At 37.9% G+C, this 24,727-nt stretch overlaps 1 protein-coding gene across 5 annotated transcripts in view; it reads right to left on the reverse strand.

Annotated features, from left to right (window-relative positions):
* PH4alphaEFB (prolyl 4-hydroxylase subunit alpha-1) overlaps positions 1–24,727 on the reverse strand; it is a 144,037-nt gene that overhangs the window by 54,240 nt on the left and 65,070 nt on the right. Inside the window, exon 1 of one of the 5 annotated variants that reach the window (XM_046609109.2) lies at positions 23,363–23,485. The exons of the other annotated variants lie outside the window; for them this stretch is intronic. The gene's annotated coding sequence lies outside the window, so the exon portion shown is untranslated. Of the gene's footprint in view, positions 1–23,362; positions 23,486–24,727 lie in introns of those variants that run through there. 5 annotated transcript variants of the gene reach the window in all.

Below are 24,727 nucleotides of genomic sequence, written 5' to 3' on the forward strand. Positions count from 1 at the left end.
CTCTGGAAAATGTATCAAGTTTTTCTTCTCCCATAAAGTTGTAGTTGAAACTTCGACATATTGCCGATTTTGGAATTACATTTCGTCAGCTTTTATGGTCTAATCGTATTCGAATAAAAATCTACGAAAAAACACGCATAAAATTATCAATTATTGAGTACGTTTCATAAAGTTTGGACCAGTTCTGAGGGGTTAGGGATTCTTACGGGGTCGATCGCGCGTGGAATGCCTCATAAACATCTCAATTTAATATTTACGGTATCTCAGTTATGAGTGACTCCGAAATGCATACCTACCATTTCGTTGTTAATAATGATTTAAATAAAACGCTCGTCCAACTTTTATATGTATCACACTGCAGAGTAATTCATAAGAGAGACTGAAAATTGGTGTAATTTGTGATTGAAATAAAAGAAATGGATTTCGCGAAGAGAGTTTTATACACCTCTTATACGAAAGTATGAAAAGATACGCGTGGGAGTATCTTTGAAAGTAGTTATAATCTTTGAAGACGAACTGAATCGGAGTTTTCCAAATATTGCAGAGGTTTCGGTTTTTACGAAAAGTCAAAAGCGTAAAATACGATTCTCTGAAATAATATAATATAAGTTGAAAATAAATGAGGTGGTAAAATCAAGATTTAAAAAGTGAAACCGAAGGATGATCGAGTCGAGTTTTACTATGTAAACCACGAATTTCATTTTAAACAGTTGGGTATTTTACAATAACTTCAGAATAATTGAATTATTGCTCCGTCGTTTGAAAGTTAAAATCATATCGTTCATCCAATTTTGAGTGATTAGGACGCATTTTTATGGATAAATTCTCTACAAATTGTCTGAAATTATTCTGTAAAATTATATGTTTTCATGAACACAGCATATTTTATGTAAACATTTCTATACGCTATGATGATTTTATATTTGAAAAAAAAAAAAATAGAAAATCGTCTCGATCGATTAATAGCAAATTTATTGACCAAGAAAAAACGGTAAATTCTGACCAAAGTTACGCTACGAGTACGTTAATACAACAAAAACATACATAATAATGGACCCTTCTAAAATTGTTAATAATACGACGTTTTATAAAAAATAAAGAAATTTGTTTGTACAGAAATATTTGCTTCACGTTTAGGGAATATTGTTGAAAACAAATTCACCCAAATTGAATGCAACAACAAATTTCTGAATCTGAGTTTAATCATTTCTGTTTTTGTTGAATACCCTCTTGTTGCCACTTTACGTTACCTTTCATAAAATATTAGAGTATGGGAAAGTGGTCCGTCTTGTTTTTAACGTACTGCACCATTTCTTGAGAATTTTAAATTATAAATCGTCACGTCGTGTCTCGTTGTGAACAGAGATAGATTCTCTTTCCTGTAGAAGTATTGCGTCGAACGTCATGCGGGTTGCGCGTATAAAGTACACTGGGCGAGATCGATGCCAAACTTATCAAATCAATCGACGTGACGCTCAAATACAGAATTGACAACATCGAATCGTATCATATCGCATCACCACCAGAACATTCGTTATCTCAAAAATGATCAACATCAAGGCTTGCAACATTCGAACAAATACTTGCTCCAGAGAATATACAAATACCATCGGAGTAGGTACGTAACTCGTAGAATTTTTCAACGTCTTTTCCTCATCGCGCGAGACGAGAAATTACCTATTTTAAAAAACGTCCCGCGTGTCACGAGCTTTGTTGAAACTTATTTCATTTCTTGAGATTGTCACGGATTTAATCCGACCGGGTGTACATCGAGCATTGGTATTTCAAGGGGGGTTGAAACCGAGTTTGCCAACTTTCGAGGATGCTGAGGAACTATAAGGTATCTCAGGCTCTGGCGTCGCCCCGCCGCGGTCGTTCGCTGGAAAAGCTTGCTTTACATGCTTCAGTGCAATTCTCAATCTGCGCATAAGATAGAAAATCATACGACGAGATTCGTGAAACCGATCTGCGTCCTACGGGACCTTCAATTTTCTCCTTATCTAACGTCTCACTGAACATTCGTTTTCGCAAATAATAGAAAAGTAAAAAATGTAGCGCGTTTTTATTCACTGTCCGGCAAACGTTTTTCATGATTTTTACAAAATTTTTTAACGCCTTTGCAAACATCAAACTGTATCTGATTTAATTATAGACTCTGACGAATATTCGAAGACGTGTTAATCGAATTCATTGTAGGACAAAAATTCGATTGGCTTACGATAGTACTTGTTCAAAAAACAGGTAGAACAATAAAACTGGAAATTGAAGGTTATTTCTTTAAAGATATGACTGTAAATGTATTGCGTATTTGTCACAGGATTAACCGAATGGGAAAAATTATATGCGCATAATGGTAATAACTTTTTTCCAACACTTGATAGGAATCTTCGATTTTCGAAACCTGTGGAGCGTGCGCAAAGTGCTCCATTTCTGAGCAGTGCGGTAAAACGACGTTGGCGCATGCGCACAACTCAAATGCTCTATTTTACACACTAGGGCCACGCACGAATAACAGAATTTAACAGTAGCGCATTCGTCGCTTCGCTAATCAAGCTTTCCTTCACAGGTGTTGTAAAACCTAGCGTGTGTTGCACGTAATGATGGGCAAAACCTAACTCGTACGATTGCTACACTCGTATTCGTGTGAACGCGGAACTCGGCTTGGCGGCTCACGCTCAAATCTTGACACTCATCGGTAATCGGCCACTTTCCGTGCTTTCCGCACTTGTAACACAATATACTATCTTTTGTCATCTAAGAATCTGTGCCCTGGTGAACGTAGTATAATACTCGAAAATATTTCGTCTCTTTGTTACACTTTCCCTGTCACATTCATAAGTAAAATCGAGAGCAGCAAGACGAGACAGTCTTGAAATCCAAATGAAAAGTGTTCGAAACGATGAAGGAGCCTTTTGCACGTACTTAATGCTGTGGCAAAATTGAAGCAAGAAGCACGCATCGCGCTGCGGAATTCACAAAATGCATCTGCTTCGTATTCATGTGAGAATGCTGCAACCCGGCCTTACGATCATTTTGATTTTCATTTGTATGTCGTTTCATTGCCTCCGCACACTTTCGCAACGATGTTTGTTTTGCTTAGATTATTCCTCTATCTTCCTCCTTTCCTTTTCTGCTTTTTCTAAAAAAATTTATTCGACATTCAAGTATGCAGGACGCTCCAACCACTTTGGCCTACGTGACTCGGTCCTCGTTCAACTCCTGCACTCGGGACTCTCCCAGACGTTATAGAATTTGCTGAAAAGGAGCGCGTTCCTCACGCGGAACTCGAATCAATTCAAGAGCAATCTAATTCGCTCCTCGTTCCCTGGGACATTCGCTCTACTCTCTTGAACATCATGACCCCACTTTGCGTCGGCAGGCGCCAACCTAATGAACAATGATAAACTTCCTCGATAAGCTGGCGATCTATGCCGTTACGCTACAGGGTAACCATCGATGCGACACGAATGGTTAAAAGAGCCTCGAGTGCCGGCGATGGCCGGTAGATCCAAAAGTTGTGGAATTGCTTACCTACTTCGCAAGTCAAACAATCAAAACACTCTAATTATCTGTTTAAAAACAGTGTTAGAAAATAATGATTTCCACACGTCTCTGGTCATTGAACTCCTTTCCGCGTGATATCTATACTGAGAAAAATTTCATTTGTTACAGTAACTAGAAAAATTCAGTAAAATAGGTTTCGTTAAAAAAACTGTTTGATTATTGTTGGAATTACGAAAAACGAGATACGCGTAACCATTTTGCGCTTTTGTCGATCCTTTTTTGGTAATTGCAACGCAAAATCAGTTTGCGAGGTTTGCTCTACTTTTTTAGTTTAACAAGGCTTTAACGTCAATTTATTTTTGCGCAAGCATTAAGTTTTCGCAACAGCTACAAGAAAATATAGCAACAGTGATCGTGATGAGAAGAATAGCAACGGATACCAGACTTTCCGGTGACAGCTAGAAAACTAATTTTCATTTTCTACCTAGAACTATATTTTTCGATTGTGGTAAAAAATGATAATAGTTAAGGACTGAGCGGTAACCGGAACTAAGAATTTCTTCCAGTGCACCAGCACTCCACGTCTCAGAAAATTTCACATACTTAACCGGCCCTGGTTGACCGCCTTGGGGTCATCCAGAATCTTCTCTTACACACTGACTTGCCGGCATGCTTCGAGAACTTGCCAGCAGGTCCATGTGTTATCGCAATCTATTTCCTCCTTTCGTTACATACATATATATATACGATACATTCACGCTTACTACGGTATGATTATATTTTTTGGTTGTACGATTAAATTATTATACACAAGCTTGATTCTCGTACGGATCTTTTTCCGCTGTGTAACATATAAATGTGCGTCTTTTATTGCGGGTAAGATCTTGTAAGTTAAATCTCACGATTAATCTGAAATGTGGAATATTTAAAGCCCAGCGGCGTGATGAACGAGTTATTGAAATATAAGCTAAAGTACTGTTTACAATTAGCTCACTAATTTACCAGCTATTCGTACGTTCGCGGTTTCAATATTCTGCTTATTGCCGAAGTTCGAGCTGATCGAAATGGGGGAAAACTCGAGTGTTCTAGAATTCTGCACGTGCAAATATTACAACTGCAATTAACAAAACGTAATTTGCAGGTTCTTGATAGATTTAATTTATTTCCATGCTTCAACGAACACCAGCAGTAAATAGGTGTCTTTATTCTTCATCCTACTTTGTCAAAGATTCTGTCGACAGCACCAGCCTTGGATTTCCAAATTTTACTTTGCTCTCGGATATCAAAAAGAACGGATAATCGATTAAGATACCTTTATTCAAGTAAGTATTAGTTATTTTCAGACCTTCCTCATTGTCACATGAAGATCTATCCTCGGTGATGTCCGGGCTTGATGCAATCGGACGACTTTAAGAGCTTATATGTGTAAAAAAAAAAAAAAAATCCCAAACTCACCGCTGCCAGAAACACAATAATTTACGACGTGAGTGAGTATAGGTCTACCTACATTATAACTCGCCGCTACGCGTATAAGTTGAAGAAACGCTTTTTTGCGACTAAATAATATATGGGATCACGTTGAGGCTTGGAGAGAATTTCAGACCTCAGTTACTGGCGTCCGACGTTTATACTCATACATAAAAAGTAAACTGTCTACCATTTGGACGTTTTGGTTGCTTGACGCATAATATTTTTCACTCGTGTAAATACGCATGAGGGAAATGTTTATTATCTCCTATTCTCGTGCTTTTAAAATTTTAGGCTGCTCGTGAATGAGATTTTCACTTGACAAACGTTCGAGTTACGCGACTCAAGTCCTGGATAAGAGATAGCATGGCTTTCGTTCCGCGGTGTAATTGTAACTTTGGAATTGGATTTTTTCCTCGAGTCTATGCTCGGTGGATACCTTTTATTGGTATATAAAAGGACGCTTGTCGTACAACCGGAAGAGAGGAGAACTCGGTGGTTTAGTGATTAGCGTCCTAGGGAAGAGATGCGATAAATTGTCGGTCATTACCCCGCAAGATAGAGAGACAACGATAGAATGAGATGTCAAACAAAATGTGAAATATCTTCCTCGCCGTATCTCATCATTTCTACACTTAGTGCGGTGACTTGCTGTGCTTACACCCACATGCGAGTTTTGAAAGTTGTTTTGAATAATCGAGATTAGTATTATTAGATTTCCTGATGTTTATAGGCATTGATATGTAATTCATACGGTTTTTCGCCATAAAATAATATCTGATTCGAACCAATGTCTTTGATGCATTCCACTTATCAAATTGTGTTTAAATATTGAATTTACACAAAGAAAGATTGAAGATTATAAGATTGAGAAGAATAGTTATTATACGGATGTACGAGTTTCTGAAATACAAGTAATTAATTGACAGTAATTCCAATCGTGAGATTTGAACTTGTGACAAATCGAAAAATCTTAATTGGCCAATTGGTTATACATCAATCGCGGGTTCAAACTTGAAACAGTCGGTACAGTTGAGTAAAAATATTCATTTTGGAGATCAATGAACTGTAGCTTTGTTAAAAAAAAAAAACAAATGTCCAAGCATTCTCCACAAATGTCCTAGAATATTCAATTATAGCTTCGTAATTTTGATTAAATTAAGTCTATGATTGCAAACGAGATTTTACGAGTTTAAAACAGTTTTCAACTACTCTGTTTCAACTTCCACTGTGCATCTGGGGATAAAAAACATCTTTCACAGAAACAGCTGTGGTATCCTGAACTTTGAAAAAGATAATAAATCGCTGCCGCTGCATTTTAACAAAGTGTGAATATAAAAGTTGGGTTTGAAACACCCCGAATACCAAGGATACGACTTTTAAGTTGTGCGCCTAAAACGAAAGTAGACTTAATTTCGAATGAGATTCTAATTCAAACCTGTGAACTGAATGGACGTTCTGGAACGTTTGTTTCCTCAAGGATAATTAGGCAGAGAATAACAAGCTAGAGCCGATGCAGAAATCAGAATCGCATCCAGTTGACGAGACATTGTAGCAGCAGTAAATTACTGAAAGTAATCCGGTGTCAGATTGTAGGTAAAAAAAAATTTCTGTTCAAATGAACACGTGATGTGCTAGATTTAGAAAAACATTCTTTCCAGCCGTTTGTCACTTCCCCACAGTGTCGCAAAAGAGTTTCGCATGTCAGACAATCGTTTCGATGTAAAGTTTATTCATAACATTCGTAACATTCACAGTGACGGTAAGTTATTTGCATGAAAAATCCAAGCCATCGTTACCGCACAGCTTATGGCCACTCTTGGCCCACTTTGTCGCTACTAAATCAATCTTGTCCGGTCCCTGCCTTGTCCAGCAGTGTATTCTATGTACGAATTTTAAAGGTTGAAACACCGTTTTCCTGATCAAAGATACCTACGCTAAGTACACTGCTACACTGGTGACTTGAAATTTTTCTGCGTAATTATTCTTTACGCATATTTCACGATTTACAAAAATCAGAATTGACAAAGGTGGGTAAAATTTCAGCTACCTTACACGAATATTCATTTTCATTTTAAGGTTACGTAGCAGTCCTACCTTTACCGACCGAGCAATGTCACCCTTCTTTCTGTATCAAGTAAGGGAATGAACGGAAAGGGTTGAAATCTCGAAGGCGCATCGCTCACTCGCAGATGAATTCAGGAGAGTGTCTCATATCCCGAGAATCATAAAAAAAAATGTGTGGTTTTTTTGACACGTGTTACTATGTAGAAAAGTAACCTAATTTTCATTCGAGATCCACGACGTTTGAACCATTATAAATCAACAATCGAGACGGTATCGTTTCTCACTCTCTAAAGACAAATCAACAATAATGATCATTGATCAATTGCCTGATAAAACTGGCTGAACAATGCGGATCTAATTGCTGCAATCATGCAGTGAAATGCAACAATGTTCAATCAACGTTATTGACGATATACCGCGTAGGTTGAATCAGTTTTAAACTTTGACTGGAAGTAAATTTACCCTACAACTGATCATTGTATCGAGATACAAATTTTCCACAGTTAAAAAGTATCTTATAAACAATGCTCGAGGATTGAAAAAAAACTGTTTTTTTTTTTGCGGCGAAATTCACAACTTTTCGGGACTTTCCTACCGTCGACAACCCAACTTCTGAGCCCTCTCTTTATATGAGAGAATGGGACGGGTAGTTGCAGTGTCTTACTTAATCAAGCAGCAGAAACAAATTAATTAAATAACGGAGGACGCGTAACTATAATTTAAATAAAAAAATTAACGACTCATTGCATCCACCGACGCAGATGTCAACGCAGCGTGTAAAACAACGTCATAACTTCTACTGACGCAAATCCCGATCCGCTCCATTCCTCCACAGTTACACGAGCTTCGTTTGTTGTACGCGTTTGACATTGCGGAAATTTTACGCAGCGACGAGCCAATTACTTCGCGGTGGAACCTGTTTTGCACACGCATGGTATGTTGCATATAATACTGCGCTCAAGAGATTTCTGATTGTTATTTTTCCCTCTCTCTCTTCCCCCGTTTCTCCCGCGATTCGTTTTTTTTTTGTTTGTTTTTTTTTTTTTTTTTTCATTACCAGGTTGTCGATACCGAGCGCCACTAATTAGCCACTCACATTCTGCACGCTGTGATTAGCTGCAGAGAAGATGGACGCCACCGTCGCTTCGTTGTACAAGTTCACAATTCTACACAATGTCGCGCCGCACTGTGCGGAAAAAAAAAATAAATAAAATGAATAAATGAATAAAAAAAATTTCACGCATACTGAACGGTGGAGGATGCGGTGGAGGATGCAGCAGGAGCGAAACGGCAAAGTAAGTATGCGCGTGTAAAGAGGGAAAGAGAAATGAAAAATAAAAATAAATATAAAAAAAAATTAAAGAGAAGGAACAAACGGATTAAAATGAAATGAAAATAGGAAGAGGGAAAATGAAAAGCTAATGAGAAAAAAAAAAAAAATACAAAAAGAAAGAAAAAGAAGAAAAAAAAAAAGAAAGATAAAGAGAAATTGTCAGCAGTGGAAGCGAAACGGAACGAGTGCTTGCCCTACTCGAATCCGGAATACAATGGAATCCAACGAACGTCGCGTGGTGTCAGTTGCAGCACCTATATAAATACAACCGCGTTGTAGGCACGATGCATGAGACACAGGATGGTCGGTTATTAGCTGATATCCGTGGGGTTAAGTGCACACTGATTGTGAGGCTCAGACCGGAACGTATTTTCACCAGCTCGATTCTCCGCGTCCAGTTTGTTATCCGTGTTATATGCATGTAAGGTTGGTGATATCTTGGTCTGTCACGTGCGAGGCGAGAGTTTTGTCGTAGATTCGTAGTTATTATGATTATTGCAAATGCGAAGGTGATAGCAAAAAAAAAAAAGAAGAAAATGTTCAAGTTCCAGGGATTGGTATTTTTGCACTTTTGTAAACGATCGCGACAACATTTATTCATCTATGTGATGATATTTTTGGGTGAGAATAAGTCTGCGGTAGGTACAAATGAATCGATACTTTTGTACGACAGAAGACCGTATGCAGATAACTGGGTGCAGAATATCGTTAACTGTGATTCAAAAGTTTAGAACGGAATTGTAAATTAGACGATGGAAAAAATGGGCTCCCTGAATCAGTTATGATGCGGTTGATAATTGCTGACATTATCGTGGTAAAACTGACGGTGGCACAGTTTGTATTAAAATAGTATATTGTGTTACGAGGGCGGAAAGTAGGAGATTCCCGATGAGTGTGAGGTTTGCAGCATGAACCAAGGTGAGTGTTGTAATCACACGAGTCAGATATCGCCCATCCGCACGGGTGACACGTGCTATTTTTTTGCAACACCTGTGAAGGATAGTTTGCTTTGAGAAGCAACGAAAGTTTCACAGACAGCGCGTGAAATCCGAGTTAGATAACTTACGCTAGATGACGCATCGCATAAAATTGAGACATTCGAAAGCCCGCATGCGCCAAAGAAAACCCTAGTGTGTAAAACCGAGCGTTTTAATTGCGCGCATGAGCCAATCTTGTTTTACGGTACTGTTTCGAAAATCTAACTTTCTAGGCAGGTGTTGGAATAAAGAAAATACCGTGATTACTTTTATTTCATACAAGCATCTGAATCAATGATACGAATCGACTTAATTTTCAATAAGACTAACGAGTATTTTTCACGTTCGGGAGCATTGTTCTATTTTCTAACGTCATCGCTTACTTTTGACTGCTGTGTAATTGTAACTGCATAATGAAATCGACGGTTATAACGATGGCCAAAGGATAGGGGAATGGCTCAAAAGAAACGTAACGATGAAACTGATATTGCTTATAGCCATTGAATATTATGCGGTTATCACCGCAATATCGTTTTTGTTACAGCTTTAACGGAAAGCAGAACAGTAACTTTTTTCTTCATGCGGATTAGGAAGAAATGGGAAAGAAGGCTTTTCGAGCTTGTGGAAATATATCCAAGCACCGTGCAGAGTTCAGCTGATAGACTCGGTTGGCTTAACGGAAGTCGATCAAGCGGATTGGAAAAAAGAAGTATCGTTCAGGCGTTCGGATCACCAAACTGTTTATTATATCAACCTGGGCCGTCGGCGTCGCGTCGCGTCGGTTTACACTGATCAATTTGTCTGTCCCGACATATCCTGCAAAATCCTGTGGATTTAAAGCGTAACCCACAGTTACGGCCCGGCATTTTGCGTTGATGGAAAAAGAAATAATAACAAATTCGACAAATTGCGAACGTAAAAGAGCGTTTTGCGAATTCGTTGCCGCGCTTTAATAAGGGTACAGACGCCTATAACTGAAAGCTTTTTTTGTCAAGTGATCTACTTTTGTGTCTTGAATATTTTTTATAGACTCTGCAATATCATGATTCTATTCGAAAAGACGTGCTTTAATTTTTTCAGATTTTCGATAAAAATACGCTTGATTTTGGATTGACAATGTTAAAGTTATTTTCTGACCAGAGAAAAAAATAGGCGAAAACAAACTTTTCACGCATATATCACGCAATGGTTTAAAGATCAGCAAATGAAACAATGTAGTTTCTTCTTCTAACTTAAGGTACAATAATCCGCCAAAGGATTAAAAGCATTCAAAGGGTCGAGGAAAATAATGCCTCATTTAGAGGCAGAATTAACCTCCATCATAGATGTAATACTGTAATAAAATGACATGAAAAACGTCGATAAAACTTTTCAATCTTCATTCACCCCCCCGTCATTTGTTTTAGCGAAACAATCACTCGGGGCTCTGAAAGCTTAGCAAGTTCACCTGAGAACTTGAAAATGAACTTTTGGTCGTGGGTGCATCGATCGATCTCGAATCTACGGTATAACAATTTCGCCGTACTGCAGGGAAAACTTGGTCGAGAATGCAGGCGGGTGTATGAACAGTGTATATCTATAAGCGGCAACTTCAGGGCAGTTAAGAAAGCGAAGATTGCAGTCTCGGTGATTTTTTTTTCTTTCCCCTCCATTTGGCAACAATATAACAAATTAACAAGTATGCAACTATAAATTTTTTACTCAATTTTTCTAGTTACTATAGCAGATGAAATCTTTCTCGGTGTAATTAAAAAATTTCGTTCAATTTTATTTCCAGAGTATTGTTCAGGACTTAAGCGTGAATGTAAAATATAGGCATACCGGTGTAAGAAAGTGACCGAATGCCAGGGTTTGATTTATTGATGGTGTTGGAAAGTTTCTAGCCCTTGAGAACAATGGACATGAAGGGACGAGTTACCCCGTAGACGCGAACCCCGTAATTCTAAGTACCCGTAGTTTTCAAGTGCCTTGCTGAGTCTGCGGCTCATGTACGAGTCGTATGAGTAGGAACGTTGACGATTCACAGCCCACCCTAGTTTCTAAAAAGGAAGGTGTCCTCCCCTTTCAATCTTTGGCCAAAGGGGGAATTTCTCTTCAGGAAATGCTTCAGTTGCTTACAAACGACCGGACGAGCCACGAGCCACGAGAAATCTAAATTAACATCAATATTTAGTATCAACTCAGGACTTTGAACTATAGCAAATAAATTTGTGAAATTACAATTTTCCGTCGAATTTTACCGTCGTTCAATATTAATATGCCACGACCTTTGATCTTGTACTTTCAAGTTTCCCATACGTAAAGTTTGTAAACACAGCTACCGTGACCTTTACGGTAGTAACAAGGATCTACTCGTAAATAATTCACTAATCGAACATTGCGGTGCCTCTACAGCGTAATGTGGAAATGTGGAAGAAAAAAAAAAAAAAAATCTCGTCAAATTATGAATATAGCACACAAAGTATGATCTTTGCAGCTACACGCAAGAGAGAAAGTAATTCCCTCGTTTTGGGGGGTTGGGATATCTGGAAGTTGAGAGTTGTTCGGGGTGAATACAGAGCGAGAAAGGTGGGTGAAGATTTTGGGAAAAGATTTAGGAAATGTTTATCTTGCTGGTGAATCTCTCAATTATTGTTCCCAGATAGCCCGAAGGCCCCGACCTCCCTCACTCACTCACTCTCCCTACCTACCGAGAAAGGGGAGAGAGACTCTCGAACACATATTTTTCTGGCAACGATGAAGAGTGGGCGACTCGAAGCCGAGGTGAGTCCTGCTGTGATATGAGAAAATGGGAAACGCGTTCGATGAGAAACTGCTTGCCAAACGTGGATTCAAAGTACGAACTTCCCGAATGAAATCAACCACGTCACCGAGGAAGAAAAGCCCGATCAAATTTGATCTGAATCAAAAATGTTCGGTTTTTGACCGTCGGGAACTCAAATCTCAAGTCATTTTTGAGTCGCATAGCCGGCGTTTCGATAAAACAGCAAAATTTCGCAAAAACTCAATAGAGCGAAAAATTCTACACCGAATCATGTCCTCATATGTCGGAAAACGGAATTGGATTAACAAATTAAGAAAAATGAAATTCTACTTATCGACGGAATCTGGGGAATTTTGGTGAAATAATTTCTTTTTTCTTAATTTTTTAATCCGACTGCGTGATTCCGACATACGAGAACATAATTCGATGTAGAATTTTCCGCTCTACACGATGATCGAGTCATTTTTCATCTACCTACATCAGTTTTCGAGAAAAACGGAAAAAACCTCAAATTTCGATGTTTCCTCGAAACGCCGGTTACGCGGCTCAAAAATTACTTCGGATTTGAGTTCCCGCGGATCGAAAATCCCGAAAAACAAAACCCCAACCGTATACCGAATATTTTGCAATTCAGACCTATTTTGGCAGGACTAAGAATCCGCGTGCACGTACATCACGCGTATATGCCGGGTGTTATTCACCCTATAAATCGCGAGTCTCCCTTTTCGCGCTGCCCTCATCTCTTCGCCCTTTACACCGTCGAGGGGTTACCGCGATAGTGGGGAAAGGTAAATGTGCCTTAAAACAAAAGACAGCCAAGGGGGGAGGAGGAGGAGAGTGCAAAAGCTCTCGAGCTTGCAGTCTACCCTCCACCCTCCACCCTCTACCCGTGATTGTCGGATTTCTTCCCATTCCTTTTACTATAGTTGCAATTGATCCCGGGTCCAAGTTTTTCCTCAAATCACACGGAGCTAAACGCTCGGATCGGGTTTTCAAAATCGCATTTGTAAGCCTCACTCCATCTCGGTATCTCTGTATCGGCGTGGGCTTATCGCACAGGAAGAGACAGTTGGATATATCTCGCTAAGCGTGCGGTTGCTCTGCATGCCGCCGAGGGTGTGGAAACGATAAGAAATTTTTCACCGGGGAAGAGAACGAGTGCCAGCAGCCGAGTATCAGATCCAACGTCGGAGAATGAATCGTCGGTCATAATCATGTTTCTTGGAGAAAAATGATCGAATAATGCGTGTACAGGGCATTCCGCGGACTTTTTACCACGCTGCGTGCTTTGCTCGTTTCCATTTTTTTTTTTTTTTTCATTTTTTTTTCATTTTTACTCACGCGACATTAATTATCAACGATATATAAGTACGACGGTGTCGTCACGGTCTTTTTGAATTGCTTTTAAAAATATTTCTCACGATTCAAAATCAGTTATTCAAGGCAAAAACAGAGAAACATATTTTTCCTTGGTTGAGATATACGTACGATTTTCGTCAAAAGTAAATTAAGTTAAGTGAAAACTAAAGATTTCGCGCGTTGAACATTCTCCTCTTATCAAATCGACAACAAGTGTTTCAAGTTTATTTTACATTTGACTTTTCCAGAATATTAAAAGAATCTCGGAATCAATACATCAATATTATTCATCGCCAAAGTGTGTGAAAATTAAATTCTACAAAAACGTATTAATATCAACACAAACAATTCAAACGTATGAAATGAACAGCCTGGCAGTGATTTTCAGAATTATCTACAATGGAACATCATTGACTTTTTACACTTCATTTCTATTCTGAATACATCTGACAAAAGTGAGACCAGCGAATACAGCGAGACAAAGTTGCAGTTAGCCAAATGTAGGAATATATGAATGGCTGCACAAAGCCTGCGGTTGTAACTATTGGACAATAATGGATGTACACTTGCAGCAGGGAAATTGTACCGAAGTTAACTTTCCACTTCGGTGGGTGGAGGACGTCTAGCTCGTTGCGGTTCAAACACCGATTTGAAGTCTAACGAAATTATTATTTGATGCAAAATCGTGTGGCTTTACACGAGACATTATTCACTCTGTAATTGCATACCTTCGAAATGAAGAAGTAAAAAAAAAAAAATAAACTGTATCGATAATAATAATAATGATGATGATGATGATGATGATGATGATGATGATGATGATAATAATAATAATAGTAATAGTTAACAAGTGAAAATTGAAAACTGAGATATTCGCGCCGGGAATAAATTTGTTCCGAGTAGCGAATAAATAATTCATTGGAAACAAAACAAAAAAATTAATATTATTCAGCGCCGAAGTTTGGGGATTTTTTTTTTCTATTTTGAATAAATCCAAGATTTATCATATTTAAAATAATTCCTTACAGGCTGAGGAAGAAGTAGCCGGATGATAGAAGAAGTAGTAGCTTTTTTGCAACATGCACGACTGAATGATGTAACGTTCCGAGTCCTCATTAAAATAGTTCACGCTCAGTTTAGTTCGTTAAATGTTTCAACAGGAGAGATTTTTCCACTAAAACTAATTTCGAAGTGGCGAACGACACGGAGAGCATTTTTTTGAATTTTCGACTGCCGCGATTTTATAACCGGAAGTTGATGAATATTATAAAAATTCTGTCGGATTTTCAACGAATCCTTGATATTTTTTCGAAATTTGAACAGCGAATAGAATCAGTTTGGCAGTTTGTTCGAAATATTTTCGAAAAAAAAGAAAAGAATATTGGAAAGAGTGTTGGTGTTTACCCCCCCCCCCCCCCCCCCCCCATATATCCGGATCCTTGACTTTTTGTTTTACAAAAGCTGATAAGAAAGTTCGAGCGTCGACTGTTATTGGGATCAATATATATATACATTATCATTTATTGAAATATACGTCGTGTAACATTCGCGAATGAGCGTTTTTTCCATCAAGTAAATGACAATTTATCCGGTTACATTTATCACTTAGGTACTTGCTAATAGCCAGGCAATTCTTTAGTTGGATCAAATGATTATTTATTTTAGGTGTACGATCTATCAATGCCCTCAAATCGGTGTCACAGTTTGCAGGCCCAACCGACTGACGACATTGGAATAATGGATGGTTCTTATGGGTATAGATGGATGGGTCTTTTCGGTTTCCTCGCTGTCATCGAAACTGCCCGGGTTGTCCCATGGGATGACGAAATTTGTCACCTGATCTATCGTTTCGTATTTCTCTCCGTTCGCAGCTTATGAGTTTTCGAGTTCGCCACATCCGTTAGCAGACGTAAGTGGCGTTAAACTTTTTGTCCATTCGATGTTCTTATAATACGAAATTTCGTTGCTCGTTAAGATAAATTTTGAAATTTGTATTACAAATTTTCTTTGGAATCGTCATTTCTTATTCGAACTTTCCTGCCGTATTAAAGTTTATATCGAAGTGTATACATAAATGTATAATAAAAATATCTACCTGCTCTGATCAAATCCCAGGTTACTACAAATTATTACCACTATTTTATTACAGATGGAAAAAACATCTTCAACACTTCTGCCAATATTAATGGGACATCGGAGATCCGTTAAATACAGCAAATTTTATTCAACAATTTTTCATTTTCGTAAGCAATGAAATCTCTAGAAACTTTGGCAAATAATGGGGCTTATGATTGTGCTGGTGGGTTGGCTCAGAATCAGTAGAGTTCGAAAAATTAACAATATTTGCAGATATTTTTCACTCAATTCAAGGTTACGATACGTTGCTACATCTGAATCAGATATTTTTTCTATTTTATCATCAATATTCGGATATTTTTTTAGTCAATCCGCAAGCACAATCACAAGTTCTATCATTAACCAAAGTTCGAAGAGATTTCATTATTCAGAACACCCCTAAAAATTATAACCTCAGACTAAAATAACCAATATTATTGGGCAATTTGAAAATGACTTTCAAGGAGTTCGCTTTTCAAAAGTAAATTATATATATATATTTTTTTTATAATGGTTGAATAAACCTCGGACATTCCTAAAGATGCGCAGTAGCGATTTTTACAGTTACGTTACGAACTTCATCCTCGTTAGTACGATAGGATTGTTAGTGAGAGAAAATTGTTGATGTCATTGTTCAGCATGATACAATTGACGTTGTTTTGCAAATTCAAACACATCTTTGAAGGCTTTTAAATGTACTCGAGGATACCGAGAATAAATCTATGCATAATTGGACGAAGCACCAGCACGGCGTAAATCTTAAAAATTGCATCACGAAATCACCGTGTCGTTTCGGTAATCCCAACTAGAATCAAATCATCGTAAGTAATCCTTGCCTCGAGTAGATCGCAGGCTGCAGCCGCGTTCGTGGTTTACAGCTTTTTTTTACGATTCTTTTCGAATAAAGCAACCTCGTAAATAACTGGGCAACGATTGAATCGGGTCAACCCGTCAACGGCACCAAACGTGAAATATGCTTCTCTTCCCCGGCCATCCTGACAATGACTGACAATAAAATTTATGGCGAATCGTTGAATTCAATGAACTCGAGCAACAAAAAAGTTCATATGCCTTACGGACAAGGCTGTGTAAATTTTCAAATAATTTCAATTCAAACGTGCATTAAAAATACACACTGGATTGTTGTATTTTTTATTTCCACTTTACGTTATCGCACATCCCCCTTTGGAATTTTCATAATATTCTCGATAATTTCTCTATTTCGAACATAAACTCGACTGCAACATTTCATACTGGTTCTGACTTTTAACAACATTTGAATACAACTCATCCAAATTCAGTCTTCTAATTTTTTCGATCACGGATTATGTTTTTCAATGAGCACTGTGCCGAGTCTTGTTTTTATTTACGGTATTATTTATTTTTTTGTTACGCGTGAATTATGTTGTATCGATTACCGACACCGGAGAGTCTGGCGATTTATGACATCGAGATCGAAAGTAGACCCCGCAGGGATTTACCGGGAACCTTTTAGCTTGAGCCTGTAGCTTGAGTCAACAGTTGCCGACGACGTTCGGGCCGTTTGGTAAGGTTTTGGTACAGTACGACAAAAAGTATGTATGGAAAGAATTAATACGACGAAATACGAGATTGATCAATGATGCAATTGATGTCGATTTCGGACTTGGAGAGTTTTTAAGACACTAAACGAAGAATTATTAAAAGTCAGTGGTTACCAGAGAATGAGCATTGACGTATAAATCAGTCGCCACCAATTAAGCCAAACTTTTTTCTACTCAAATGGCGATTTTCCATCTTTAACCCAATTTTTCATAGATCTCAACTCGATTGCTCATTCAGTTCTATTTTCCAACTAGTGTAATAACTGAACGCGATTTTAATTTTTGCCGTACAAAATTTTTGTCACTATAGACCGTTCAGTTTTATATTCAATATTCGAACAGTTTGATCGTTTGCAACAAATAATGTATGCTGGAGTAAATTGTTTTTTTATTTATTTTTTATTTTTTGTTAGATCCCTCAACAAGTTAGTCGAATTTCCGGTAGGTACAAAATTGTATATACATACTGCAAAATGACCCTGTGTTAAAAAAAAAAAAAAAATAAATAAATAAAAAACAATGGTCAAACGCTGTAATGGAATTGCGGAGTTGGCAAAAAGTGCTCCCGGAAACGAACCGGCAGCTTTGCAGTTTTCACTTGGAACTGGTATTCTTCGGCGATACAATATTCATCGAATGACTTTGGAAACTGTCGATATATTTCACTCAGATGGACGCCAATTTATAAGCCAATTCTATCAGGTTGTTTCGAACTAAATCCTATTGTTCGAATACTATAGAAGTTGAATCCCCTTCGGTGGAGAGTGAAACTTTGACAGAAGTCCTATTTGCGTCACTATGTAGCTATAGGGGTGGTTGTTTCGGCCTACTGCAAAATTTGTACAACAGTGCCAAAATTCGCAATAACTGTAGACGTATTTATACATGCATCACGGAGAGAAATTTTCAATTCCCGTTACCGCTCAGTCCTTAACCATATTCATTTTTTACCACAATCGAAAAATATAGTTCTAGGTAGAAAATGAAAATTAGTTTTCTAGTTGTTACCGGAAAGTCTGGTATCCGTTACTATTCTTTCTCATTACGATCACTGTTGCTATATTTTCTTGTAACTATTGTGAAAATTTAATGCTTGTGAAATTTCGAATCAGTTTCGTTGATAGGTTCATATACGACTAAATTTTTTTAATCAGTGTAGCTGACACGTGTATCTTTTCGTTGTCTTAACTAATACTCGATACGTAAAGAGAATAAAAAACGACGGGAAAACATTTTTAATCATCCGTAGAACGAGTTTTTACGCAGAGATAAAACCATGGGCGAGCAATCAGTGGTTGCAAAGTTCTAAAGCATAAAGCTGACTCTATACGCGGTTATAAACCACAAGTTGGCTTAAATCTGTTGATCAGATTCATTTTACCAGGGAACGATATAATCGCGCTTGCAATGAATATATTACACAGGAACGTGACAAGTTATGCGAAGCTAACGGTGTCAAGCACAGCTTGCAACGAGCTGGATGAAAAAGCCCTGTGACTGCAACGCGGAATGGCGCCAAAATGCTTTAGGACAAATTATCCTGACCATTATAACCGCTGACAATGGAAAACGGATTTACGGAAAAAGAAGCAAGACGTTGTCGGATCTACACGCGGGTGTGAAATAAGTATGCGTGATACGAATTCGCTGCTGCGATCATCGTTGCAGACCCATAATTCGAGGGAGAGCTTTTAACGCCTGCCGTACCGACCGAGGATCCTCTACGCCACGCTTTTACCAACGATACCAAATCACTTCCCACCCCTCCCTCCCCCCTCTCGCTCTCTCTCTGTTCAGATCTTATCGAATTCCGTCTCGATTCCGCGATTTTAACGAGTTACCCCACAGTTTACGAGCCTGCTGCCCGGAGAACAGCTGCAAGCTTGAAAAACGATACCTCAGGGTTTTTGTACCGTCAAAAGTCCACGGTATATACGGAGTATACATACGAATGGGATATTTCACACGGATTCGACTGACGTGCGAAGCTGAACGTAGAGCTTTATATCGGATTGGATTTATAAGTTTTTGGATAATTTTTACATTTTTATTTTTATTTATTTTTTTTTCTAATCAAGTTTTGACCGATACATCTAGGAATCTCCGTCAATTTTTCTGCAGTTTTTCAAGATTCTATCACTTTGAATGCAAATTTTTTTCATTGCATTTCAGTAAATCATCGAGCTTGTTTAACTTTTTATCAATTAGGTTAAATATTCACGTAAAGAGGTATTGGTGAAATTTTTCACGCACAAACTTTTTTCTTGAATCCATTTGTACTTCGTACAAATAGTTGATTGATTGTTTGTTCAGATTTTGCTGCACTTTGAGGATAATTTCGGTGATTCCATGTCAATATTATCAAAGCGACTTTCAACTTTTCAATGACGACTGTTTAAATTTATCTGTATACTTGCTACACAAGATGGAAAAAGTGGACTAAATGTTCAAATTTTCCGTAGCTACCATTTTATTTTTGGGGATGAATGTGAAAACCAGGATTCGTCATATTATTGACAATAATCGAATTCAGATCACTAGCAATTGAAATTATTCGGAAATAGTTGTTCTACGCGACAAATTTGATGAATAATTTTTGAGTTTTGGAACCGTGGAGGAGAAAATGCACATAGGTATACGTAATCTGCGATTATAATAAGCAATATTGTAACGAATTCCGCGGCAATGGTATGCAAAAAAACTTCAAGGCGCATATTCGTTGTGAATTGTTCAAGAAAATAACGTGGTTCGTTTTAATTTCTCGTTCATGAATTCGGTAAAAAAAATTGTGTACAGATAAAAACCTAAAAGAATAAGAAAAATCATGAGAAACAAGACTTACACTGGCTGAGTTAGCGTGGAATACCCTATACAAATGCATCTCCAGGTTTCGGGTAAAATGCTCACAGAAATTACATTCAAGCAGGATTGGCTTATGGATGTAGGTAGGTATTATTTGAGGGATGCATTTTACTTCGATTCGTGATTATGTAGAAGAAAGTGCTACCGTAATTTAATCCACGAAATTTTTGTCCAACAATGAAACTGGGTGCTAATCGTAGGCACCAGTCGTAGAACTATTTACCCGTTAAAGGAGGTTTTCTTTTCTTCTTTTTACTACAAACACTTATCCCTGTTTATCAACTTGTCATCTCACGACCCAATAAGGCACGTAATTTGAATATTAAGCCAAGCTTTTTCCTACTCCACTGATTCGACTTTTATGCTAATGATCCTCTTCTACTAATGGAGTCAAAATTCTTGAACATGCGTGCACTCACTTCTACATATAGTATATTAGATGTTGTTAGTTTTCACGTTAAGCAGAATTAATACCCTAAATGTAATTTACTTGAAAATATAAATTTGTGAATTTAAATCATCATTGAATCGTAATGTATGATTGAAAATTCGCAAAAACTAGCGCAAGACATGAACCAAAATGAATTTGACTTGAATAGAATCGCGTGAATTGACACGAATTCGATAAAATTGTTCTTCCCACTCTGTGAACTTTGTCACATACGAATAATTTGCAAGACAACAATTTGCAGAACCAGGGCATCAAGTTAAGTAAATACAAGTAAAAGCTCGCTGAGTGTCATGTCAATGTCAGTATATTTATATTATATGCGTAATTTTACATCATTTGTAATGTCCGACACATACGTGAAGTTCTCAATGACTTATTCTCAACCATCAACCGATGAAAACACAAATTTCCAAATTATATGTAAATCATCGCACGCGGTTTTGAAGAGACTTGAACGAATCTGAAATCGTCGAGCTAAATGCACGGATTTTGAGTGAACCAAGATATGCTTGTTCCAAGAGAGTACAATGTGCAACAAAATACATGCGATCGATTAAACAAAAGCTTTGTGATATAATACAATGAGTCCGTATAATCAACATAAGCTTGATTTTGTCAACTGAAATTCCCTTACGAGAAATAGGCATTGGTAGATCACGAGACAGTTGACGATCGAGTCAAGCCAATTGTTCCTTTGGGTACCTCGTATCGTGTCTATGAATATAAGGGCAGGGCGCAAGTTTAACAATTGCTTAAATTACGCCGCTGCCCTTTTCACCAGTTTGCGCGACCCGCGGCTTAATTCCGTCTCCACGTGTGCCTATAATAATTCAACCTCGTCGCCATATACATCGCATACACACGTAGGCGTAAAAGGTATGTAGGTATTGACAGTGATTCAAGACGATTGAGGACACGAGTCGGTTCAAGTGGTATCATAACTGAGAATACAATCCAAGATTCCTAATGGAATATACGTGATGAGATGCCTAAGTCCGAGATTTTAGAAGCTGTTCAGAGCTCTCTGAGACGACATATTAATGAGGTTGAAGTTGGTAACGTTGATTTAACGATGCGTGTGCAGAAGAAATGGTTAATTGAACCCTCGGGATTTGCTGAAATTCAGCTAGTAAGTTATAACAAAGAAAATATGTTCATATTTTGAAAAGTAAGCTCTTTCAAAGTCGGTCTAAGATAGTACAATAACCATTTTTTCCATTATGTTTCGTTACGTTAACGTTACTAACTTCACTCCATTAACAATAAGTACCTGCAGTACATCGCGGCTGCGTGAACTTGACTGAAACGAAGTGGTGGGCTGACCCGGGGGTTTCTCACAACAGTCGCAAGTGGATCCACGTGGCGTGCGGTTGGCAGTTCAGAGTGTCCGAAGGTTTGTTCATACAAATTCTAAGAGAGGCAGACGGTAAGAGGGAGAAGGCTATCTTTGAAAGCCTGAATTCCACGCGATGGGAAAGAAATTTTTCAGATGATGAAATTGACCTTATCCGAACACTGAAGATGAACCATTCCAAACATGCTATAACTTGCTTGTTCTATCAAACCAAATGAACCTTTTACCGTTGAAAGCAATCGTGTGATAACATTTTAACTTGTATGACTTCGCATTTCAAGTTGAAGTCCGGCAATGCTAAGGACAAATTCTCGGTTGGTTATACTGCTTAAAACTACGAATGCATTCAAAGAAGACGTATCTATTCAAACTTCGCGCGCAGATGGGATTCAATCCCAGGCGCTACGGTTGCCACGAGTGTATTCATGTTACGTGTAAGAGAACTTTCAGTGAAATTTTCAAATCATTCATAAACAATCGAATGAAACTCGAAATTCCACAAATTTTGAGTGAAGAAAAGCCTCGTCAATTGAGGAAAATCACACTCAGATCCGTTCGATTGTTCTCCAGATATCGGGAGAAGGAAAGTTGGAAAAATCAAGGACAATGCTCGGAGGTGATTCTGTAGGATTTGAAACGTCGAGATATCGTAAAAACCCGACTTTTCGATTTGAGGGTGATTATAATAACTTCCCTTGTTCTTTTTTTTTCTTCACGAATAAGCAGCGGAAAGTTTAAAATCGAAACAGGAGGAAAAAAACAAAAAACAAAACACTCTGTAGTTATTGAAACAAAAAAAAAAAGTTCTCATACGGTCAGAAAGAATTGGTGGAATATCAAAAAGTGTCGGAATTGATGACCCTGGTTTCGGTTTATCGATCATTGGTAATTGGTGACGTTTAGTTTGACAGTGAGTCAAGAAATTTGTCGATCGTGAAATCACGAAACTCTTGTGAATAAATTTGTTCGTCGTTCGAGCACTAAAGCTTCTTTTCAATAGAATTTAGAAAGTCTATACAATCTATTGAAATATGACAAACTTGAAAAGTTTCAAGTTATTCATCATTCATCGCTATATGGTAACAACGATTTATCACCAATAAGACGAGTTTCCCGAATAATACGGCAAATCACTAATCCGGCCATTTTATGGAGGATGAAGTTAGTAACGTTACTGTAACGATGCGTGTTTAAGAAAAATCGCTACTTCGCATCTTCGGGATATTTATAGATATAGTCAACCGTTACAAACAAAAAAATAAATACACTGTAATTTTGAAAAGCCAATTTCTTCAAAGTCATTTTTAAATTTCCAAATAAAGTTGAATTTTTTCTTCTGAGATTTCGTAACGCTGACGTTACCAACTTCAGCCTGACTTCCTTTTCGACGATTCGAAACACCAAGTTCTCGCAATGATTCCACTGCGCTCCTCAATCCGCGCGTACTTTGCCAATATTTTCGACTGAACACTAACCGATCACTTTAAAGACATGACAATTTCCGCTGGAATTTCGCGAGTACGTACGTGTGGGGCTGCTGAAGCGACGTGCTGTAAAAATGTAAAGCTCTGCCGGGACTCTGAAAGCTCACTCACAATCAGCTTAGACGCCGCAACTCTCAGCGCGACAAGTCTGACTTGACTGGTGACTGATTGCCTGCGAAACACGTGCACCCAGCTTTCTCTCTCTCTCTCTTTCTCTCTCTCTCTTTTTCTCTCTCTCTCTTTCTGCCAGGCATAAATATACGTCAAGTACCGGTTCGCACGTGTGCAATGCTCGAAATCCCTAGGATTCGATGATTTGGATCGTATTGGCGTTTGTAAGGTTATCGCAACGATTCATGCTGCACTGAGAAAAATTTTATTTGTTACAGTAACTAGAAAAATTTAGTGAAACAGGTATCGTTAAAAAAAACTGTTTGAATATTGTTGGAATTACGAAAAACGAGGTACGCCTAACCATTTTGCGGTATTGTCGATCCTTTTTTGGTAATTGCAACGCAAAATCAGTCTCTGAGGTTTACTCTACTTTTTTAGTTAAATAAGGCTTTAACGTCAATTTATTGTTGCACAAGCGTTAAATTTTCGCAACGGTTACAAGAAAATATAGCAACGGTGATCGTAATGAGAAAGAATAGCAACGGATACTAGACTTTCTGGTAACAGCTAGAAAACTAACTTTCATTTTCTACCTAGAACTATATTTTTCGATTGTGGTAAAAAATGAAAATAGTCAAAGACTGAGCAGTAACCGGAACTAAAAACTTCTCTCAGTGTGAGGAAAAACCGTTACTCTGCGATTTTGAAATTGTCCGGAATTCAGTAAGCCGTCATAAAACAAAACACACTTATATTCTCATGTTCCGAAATCGTAGTTGACTAAAAATCATTTAAAATTAAGAAAATAGTCATCTTTTCACCAATGTTTCGTTACGATAACGTTACTATCTTTAATCTCGTTGATTTGAAACTTCGACGCCTGAAGCGTCTCGAAATTTCGACTGTGGTCGAACGAATATGAATGCGAATCACTTGCGATCATATGAGAAGTTATTTTTGAGATGTATTATATCGAATTTAGAATACTCGTTTACGTTGTATCGCAGGGTCACAGGAGGTCGATTATTTCATAGGAGTACAAGCGCAACATGTCATAAGTTGTCATCACTTCAAAAGAGATTCTCCAATTTTCTTGAGACAGTTACAGTAGCTTTACACGATTTATTATATTCGTTATCAATTTTCGGGCGATTTTGAGAAACTATAAATATCGGATTCAACTAAATCCATTCACACCATCACGTTGATATTAGTAACGTTCTCGTAACGATTCGTGCTGAGTAAAAACCGTTGTTTCGCAATTTAGCAACTATTTAAAATTCAGTAACCCGT

Source organism: Neodiprion pinetum, chromosome 1, assembly GCF_021155775.2.
Source record: "Neodiprion pinetum isolate iyNeoPine1 chromosome 1, iyNeoPine1.2, whole genome shotgun sequence".
Lineage (NCBI taxonomy): Eukaryota > Metazoa > Arthropoda > Insecta > Hymenoptera > Diprionidae > Neodiprion > Neodiprion pinetum.